Here is a 6,849-nt window from a genome sequence, read left to right as displayed (position 1 = left end):
AATCAGCCCAACAACACTGAAGCAAATGGGGGAAGCACGTATAAGCCGAAAACTATGGCAGATGTACTTCGGGCGTCACAAGCCCCCAATGGGCCACATGTTTTTGTTCTGGAAAAGCTAAATAACATTGGATATGCGACTACGTCAAATGGTATGCCGGCGATCTATTTCTCCGGATCAGAATTCAGAAGCTAGCCGAAAACATGGGACATGCTATAATTGGTAAGTTCTCTCATCACATCAAATTCAAAAGGCTCTCGGTAACATTAAATTATGCCGAGGGTTCTCATGGAAATATATTAATGCGAAACACATACTTGTTCAATTTGAGGATATTGCGGATTATGCTCGGCTTCTCAGGGAACCCAAGGGAGCTCCAATCTGGTTCATTGATCGCCATCCAATGAGGGTTTTTAAATGGTCCCCAGATTTTGACGCCTCTTGTGAATCCTCGATCGCGGCAATTTGGTGCAACCTAATCGGTCTCCCCGTCCATTTATTCGACCAATCCGCTCTTTTTGCCATCGGCAAGCTGCTGGGCAACCCGATACTTGTAGATCATGCCACAGCCAACAAGACAAGGTTATCCTTTGCTCGCATTTGCATTGAGATCGATTTCACAAAGCCACTGCCCGAAGAAATCATCCTTGATATTTGTGGTCGAGAAATGGTGCAGCAAGTGAGATGGGCAAAGATCCCTTCATATTGTGGAGAGTGCAAACATGTGGGACACACACTTGTGCCACCAAAACAGAAACAACAAGGTGAGGAAGGCAACCTAGGGAATCAACAAGGGAAGAATCATGACCATGAAACACCTACAAATGGCATCAAAATTGCTGGAGTGGTTCTTCACGATGACCCTCCTAACCTTGTGTCAAAAGGAAAGGGAGCCGAGGAATCAGAGTGGTTGGGACCGGATATCGTGGGCGAACCAAGCGGTGCATTTGGTGGGGAACCCCGGGACTTTGGAGGGCAAGGCGGGGAAGTTGGAGCCGAGGCCCCGGAACACTCAACGAGTCTGGACCCGGATCTAGCCACCACCCCACAACAGCGTGGCTGTGTAGGTACCGGTAGGGGATCCTACAACACCCGCCGAGGATCCTTCCCTTATGCTCGAGGTGGATCAAGGGGGGCTGGGCGGCAGCCGATGACTGGGGGTCGTGGCAATTCGATGGAAGGGAACTATTTGAGCTCCAATAAATACTACGCTCTCATGGCAAACGGAGAATTTGACGTCGAGGGCTGCGGGGAATTCGGGGTTTCGGAGATGGAAGTGCAGTTGTCTCCCGGAGCCAATGCTTATAACCCTCTGCGCATTGAAGGGGGAAATGGAGATCAAGTCACCAAATGCCAAGGAGGGACTTCTCCCTCTACGGGTATCAACTGACCTTGTTAATTATGCCTTTCAATTTCTAGTTTTGGAACGTTAGGGGAATCACTAACGCGCCTACCCAAAACGTACTTAAACGATTAATTAATTAATTACAATGATGGTTTTCTTGCAATAATGGAACCGCTCACACCACCTAACCCGGAACGGTACTCCAAGGCATTGGGGCTGGTCTTCAAAGGCTCTAACTCCAACAGGAAGATCTGGGTGTTTGTGGAAGATGAGGTTGATTTCTTTGTTGAGGATGATTTGGAGCAGGTTCTAGACCGGAGAGATACGCCTTGTCGGATAAAATGAGGGAACTAGCTAACACTCTGGATGGTTTTCCATGGATGATCGGGGGAGATTTAATACCATTCTATCCCCGGGGGATAGGGTTGGCTGACTTTGCGGAAACCATCCGGCAAGCAGAGATGACTGACTTTGCGGAAACCATCGAAGAATGTAGACTTTTGGACCCGGGGTTCGACTGTGCAGCCTTCACTTGGGCCAAGAACGGGTTGTTCGAGAGGCTGGACAGGATCTTGGTTAGTGAGATGTGGACTAGTACTTTTGAAGCCTCTCAGGTGACAAATTTTCCTCGGGTGTCTTCGGACCATGGACCGATTCTTGTCCGGGTGCAAACTTGCGAACACCACGACCACTGGGAGGGCCTTCCGATTCCAAAATATGTGGACAAGACATGAAGGATTTTTGGGCCTGGTTCGGGAGGTGTGGGTGCAACCTACATGGAGGTGGAAATTGCGGCGACTCAAGCTAACTTTGAAGCGGATCCTTCGGCCGCCAATAGGACTATAATCAACAAATCTATTGCCACCTACATCCTTCTTCTCAAGATGGAAGAAGATTTCTGGCGGCAAAAAGCAGCTATGAGATGGCTTGCGGAGGGAGGAGACAAAAACACTAAATTTTACCAAAGTTGGGTGAAGCAGAAAAGTGTCTGCCTTCGCATCCACAAAATCCAGGCGAACGGGCGAGAACTCATAGATGACTTGGAGAATAAAAGCTCTGCAGTAGAATTCTTCAAAGACCTCCTCGCTCCCGACGCCCCGGTCCTTGCCGAAATGGATCCAGATCTGATCCGGCCACTTCCCCATTCGACTCGGCTTGAAACCCTATCCGATCCCCCCGATGCGGATGAAGTGAAGAGAGCGGTTTTTTATATCTCGGGGGATAGCACACCCGGTCCGGATGGGATCTCGACCACTTTCTATCAATCTTGTTGGAGTCCATTGGAGCGGATGTTATCGAGGCAGTTCAGCAGTTCTTCAACGGGGCTTTTCTTTCCCGTAGAATTACGGCGACGAGCATTGTCCTTATTCCTAAGAAGGCCCTGCCGGAAACTTGGGCCGATTACCACCCTATCAGCTTTTGCAACGTGAGCAACAAAATCATTACCAAGATCCTAACGGCAAGAACCACCCCCCTCCTCCCCTTGGTCATTTCACCTAACCAAAGTGGCTTTGTGAAAGGTCAACTCCTCAATGATAATGTCCTCCTTGCCCAGGAGATGTTTCATGAACTTTATAGATGTTGTCCAGCCCCTAATGTGGCCAACAAAATTGATATGGCGAAGGCATATGAACGTGTCCAAAGGTCGTTCTTGCTGCAAGTTCTTAGGCACATGGGCTTTACGGAAGCTTGGCTTTCTCTTATTGAACGGTCCATTGGGTCATGTTGGTTCTCGGTATTGATTAATGGAGCTCCCTCGGGCTTCATCAAATCTACACGGGGGCTTAGGCAAGGCGACCCGATATCCCCGGCCCTCTTTGTGATTGCAGCGGAATACCTCTCGAAAGCCCTTGACAAGGTCATTTTGGGCAAGAGAGATATGACATTCAAGGCGGCTCGACGTTGTATGGAAATCAACCATCTTGCTTATGCCGATGATATTATCATTTTCACACAGGCGGCAACACCCGCTCTGCGCCAACTTAGAACTTGCCTCACCAATTATGAGGCGGTCTCCGGTCAGCAAATTAGCCTTGCCAAGAGAAACTTTTACATCGCGGAGGAGCACGCGGGCTGGGCTACCACCATCCAGCTCGAAGGAGGATTCTCACTGGGCTCTTTCCCCTCTCTCTATCTGGGCGTCCCTATCTACCGTGGAGCTAAGCGCACAGAGATGTTTATGTTCCTTCATGAAAAGATTGCCAACAGGATTTCTGGCTGGGCCCACCATCACCTGTCCTTTGGGGAAAGGCTCACGCTCATCAAGGGCACCCTCGAAGCGGTCCCGATCCATATCTTCCACGCCATTGAGCCAACGGTCAGCGCCCTTAAACAACTTGACCAGCTCATGGCCTGCTTCTTTTGGGGGTCAACAAATGAGAGGAAAAGGACCCATTGGATTAGCTGGGATCAGATCTGCCTTCCAACTGCCGAGGGAGGGCTTGGTATACGGAAGTTCAAGGAGGTCCTCCGAGCCTTCACTATCAAACTATGGTAGAGATTCAAGGAACAAAACTCTCTTTGGGCTAGATACATGATGGCCAAATACTGCCATAACTCGTCGCCAATCATGCAAGGATCCTCGAGTCGTGCTAGCCCAACTTGGAGGAGAATACTTAGAGCTCGTCCCTACGTTCAACCGCACATCCGGTGGCTTATTGGGGAAGGAAATGTCTACTTCTGGGATGATATATGGATTGACAACACCACTTTGAGAGAACTTTTCCTTGATGAGAGGGGCAGCCCTCGGACCCTCGTCTCGGAGTTTATTAGGAGCGAAGGGGTTTGGGATGAGCCCAAACATCAGCAGCTTAATGAACAGGCTGGCCTCCCCCAGCATATCATTGCGAGGATACGGGACACCCCAATCATCACGAGGGAGCCGGATATCCCAAGATGGACGTTATCTCAGCTCGGCGATTTCTCGGCTTCCTTCACCTGGGATACTATCCGCTCACAGAGACCCACCATTCCTAGTCTTGACGATATTTGGAAGGCCGGACTCTCATCTTTCATCGCCATATTTGTTTGGAGATTTTGTGTGTACATGTGTTTGCTGAGCATGTATTTTGTGTGTACATGTTTGCACAACATGTATTTTGTGTATTTGTGTAGTGCAGTGTTTTATATTGTGTATAATGTGTATGTGTATGTGTGCATATTTTGTTTATAGTGTGTATTTGGTTTCTAGTATGTGTGTACTGTGGGTATTGTTTTTATAATGTTTGCATTGTGGTTTTGTATAGTTTATGTAGTGTGCATATTGTGTGTATCATAGTGTGTGTACATATGTGAAGTGTTGTGTATGTTTTCTATGGTGTTTATATTGTGTAATATGTGTAATGAGTGTATTTATAATGTGTGTTTGTATAGTGTGTGCGTTGTGTATATTGTGTATAATGTGTGTATAGCGCATTGTTGCTATGTGTATTGTGTGCAGTGTGTGTATTTTGTGTAATGAGTGCATTTTGTGTTATATGTGCAACGGGTGTGCGGTGTGTGTGGGGTATGTATATTTTGTTTGTAGTGTATGCACAATTGGTGTATAGTGTGCGATGTTTGTATATTTTGTGAATAGTCTGTATTTTTGTGTATAGCGTGTGTATTTTATGTAAGGTGTGTAAAATATGCCTATATGTATAGTGTGGCAGGGCCCGGACATCATGGGTGACTCATCCGACGTACCTGGTGGGGAAAACAAGGGACATGGAGGCCGAGGAGGGAGAGACGGGCACAAAGGCCAGGGAGGGTCCAAGAGCGTGGACCAGGCCCTGGAACTGGCCGTCATCCCACAAGACAGCGGGTTCATGAGTAGTACGAGGGGAAACCATAATGGCCGATGAGGGACGTTCCCTAATGCTCGATGAGCTGTACGCCAAGCGCTAGGGGGAGGCCGCGGAAACTCATCAGCGGGGAACTATATGAGCACTAATCAACCCGGCATGATAATGGTCATTCCCAACCTGAAAACCCGGTATTTGAGGAAGGCAACGCGGCTGCACCCTTCGGGGGTCCAACGGTGTCGATGGTTTCCAATGATGACCCACTACCGGCTTGGAACCACCCTGTCAAACCGGCGCTTGGGGACAAGTTCGAGAACTACAGTGCCGAGGTAGAGAATGGAGGAGCAGCGGATACCGATCCGGTGACTCTTGATGCCGAACATGATAAGGAGCTGGGAACAGCCGGGAGGTGTGAGGGGGTTCCATCGCTCACTTTCTCAAACGCCGAAACAAAGCTTTTGGCGGACAAGATTGGGCACGCCATCATCGGGAAGTTCTCCCACACCATCCCGACACCACAACAAATCCAAAAATCCCTATCCCACATCCAATTCATTGATGGCTTCAAGTGGAAGTTTGTTAATGCCAAACACATCCTCATTCAATTCCGGGATGCCCGAGACTACGGCCGGATACTCAATGGCCCTAACGGAGCGCCGGTGTGGTATAAAGAGCAACATCCTATGCGGGTGTTCAAGTGGACACTAGATTTTGGCACTTTCTTTGAATCCCCGATTGCCGTGGTGTGGTGTAGGGTGATTGGTCTCCCAATCCACCTCTACGACCAATCAGCCCTTATAGCGATTGGCAAGCTTTTGGGGAAGCCAATTCAAGCCGATCGTGCAACATTGAACCAAAACCGACACACCTTTGCCCAGATTTGTATTGAGATTGATATCTCGACGCCTCCACGGGAAGAGATCATCCTCAACATCCTAGGCAAGGACACTAGGTACAAGGTGGCGTGGGAGCGTATCCCTTTGTATTGTGTGGAATGCAAGCATGTTGGGCAAGTCAAGGAAGCATGCTTCACATTGAGGAAGAAAAAGGTGGAGCAGCCCACGAAGGAGCCTAGTCGCCCTCTCATACCCGTCCCAACCTCGGGTCGGATTCCAACCGACGGGCTTGGAGGCCAAAAAACCCTTCGTCCGACGCCCACACCCCGAACCCGAACCGAGAGGCCTCGTCCAGGGAGGCAACCGGGTCGAGGACAAGCAAAGAGAAAGGGGGTGCGGACGGGATATCAAGAGTGAAAGCACCAACAAAGGTGCAAATCCAAGTTGACGAAGATGGGTTCCAATTGGTGTCAAACTGATGGAAAGGAAAACCGACATACACCTTTTACCAACCACAAGGGGGTGCTCATAAAGCTAACTATTTGGAGACTCTCCTCAAGGGGAGCAACGTGGCGACGGTGTCTTTTGGGATAGGCAATGTTGAGGTGATCGATCTGGGAGGAAGTTCGACCAACCTCAATTTATGAGGTCAACGGGAACCTTGGTTTTGTGATGCGGGTGGCATCATTCCAACTGTAATAGGGTTCGTTAAGAGTAGATAGGTGGCCACTCTAGTTGATAGAGTAGCCCTCATTGTACTCTCAATGGTCTTGGCGACTCGTCACTTTTGGGCGAGTCGGTGTTTGTTTTTATTGTCTTTGGTAATGCATAGGTGTGGGTCCGCCTTAACCCTCCACCCCTGGGGTGAATTTAAATTAAAAAAAAA

The sequence above is a fragment of the Salvia hispanica genome, chromosome 5 (genome assembly GCF_029641045.1).
Source record: "Salvia hispanica isolate PSC_SH4W2 chromosome 5, Shi_PSC_v1, whole genome shotgun sequence".
In the NCBI taxonomy this organism is placed as follows: domain Eukaryota; kingdom Viridiplantae; phylum Streptophyta; class Magnoliopsida; order Lamiales; family Lamiaceae; genus Salvia; species Salvia hispanica.
Note: the sequence above shows the minus strand (reverse complement) of the source record.